The sequence below is a fragment of the Calidris pugnax genome, unplaced genomic scaffold (genome assembly GCF_001431845.1).
Source record: "Calidris pugnax isolate Ruff unplaced genomic scaffold, ASM143184v1 scaffold1, whole genome shotgun sequence".
Classification (NCBI taxonomy): domain Eukaryota; kingdom Metazoa; phylum Chordata; class Aves; order Charadriiformes; family Scolopacidae; genus Calidris; species Calidris pugnax.
In genome coordinates, this window is record NW_015090800.1 from 4193552 (window position 1) to 4194694 (window position 1143).

Genomic DNA, 1143 nt, shown 5'->3' on the forward strand with positions numbered 1-1143 from the left:
CCACCATTTTGGGCACGGGGGACGCACCACCGGCTCCGTCCCGTCCCGTTGTGTGTGTGTGTGTGTGTCCCCCAACCCCCGCAACAACCTTTGTGTGCGGACACCGGCCCGGCGGAACAATGCGGCTGGCCCCGCCGTGCGCCCCACCGGCTCCGAAGCCTGGTTGTTGGGGGGGTGTATGTGTGGGGGGGGTCCTGCCCGCCGCCGCCTCCGCCGCCCCGGGACGGGAGCGCCGAAAGTTTGCGAGCGCGCCCGGCAAGGACGGGGAAGTTGTGGGATCCTCCGCAAGCGGAGGGGGGGACCCCGACCTGCATCCCCCCCCCAAACACCCCCGAGGGGTGGAAGGGGGTGCCCCCCCCACTCCTTCCCTACCCCAGCGCCGGGCACGGGGAGCGGGGGAGGCGGCGGCAGGGAAGCAGCCCGGCTGGGGTTCGGGGTCCCGGCGGGTCTCTCACCTCGATCTCGAAGTCGGGCGCAACAACCTTTGTGTGCGGACACCGGCCCGGCGGAACAATGCGGCTGGCCCCGCCGTGCGCCCCACCGGCTCCGAAGCCTGGTTGTTGGGGGGGTGTATGTGTGGGGGGGGTCCTGCCCGCCGCCGCCTCCGCCGCCCCGGGACGGGAGCGCCGAAAGTTTGCGAGCGCGCCCGGCAAGGACGGGGAAGTTGTGGGATCCTCCGCAAGCGGAGGGGGGGACCCCGACCTGCATCCCCCCCCCAAACACCCCCGAGGGGTGGAAGGGGGTGCCCCCCCCACTCCTTCCCTACCCCAGCGCCGGGCACGGGGAGCGGGGGAGGCGGCGGCAGGGAAGCAGCCCGGCTGGGGTTCGGGGTCCCGGCGGGTCTCTCACCTCGATCTCGAAGTCGGGCAGGCGGAAGGCGGTGCGGAAGAGGGAGCAGAAGTGCGCGATGGCCGGGACTTCCCACCAGGAGCGGAGCTCATCCAACGCCACCGCCGCCTCCGGGCCGCCGGTACCGGCCACGCCGCCGCCGCCTCCTCCTCCTCCACCTCCACCACCACCTCCTCCACCGCCGCCGCCACAGCCGCCGTCCTCCTCCGGGCACATCTCCCGCCGCCTCCGGGGCTGCCTGCCCTGCTGCCCGCTCGCTGCCTCACTCCAGCGGGCGGCTTGCGTGCCGCCGCC

The 1143-nt window shown here is 74.1% G+C and overlaps 1 protein-coding gene across 2 annotated transcripts in view; it reads right to left on the reverse strand.

Moving 5' to 3' along the window:
• The window catches only part of CECR2 (cat eye syndrome chromosome region, candidate 2), a 109159-nt gene extending 108173 nt beyond the window's left edge, over nucleotides 1-986 (reverse strand). Inside the window, exon 1 of one of the 2 annotated variants that reach the window (XM_014937498.1) lies at nucleotides 850-986. The gene's annotated coding sequence lies outside the window, so the exon portion shown is untranslated. Of the gene's footprint in view, nucleotides 1-455; nucleotides 467-849 lie in introns of those variants that run through there. The other variant, XM_014937499.1, reaches the window with a different exon arrangement.
• Nucleotides 987-1143: the final 157 nt, after the last annotated feature.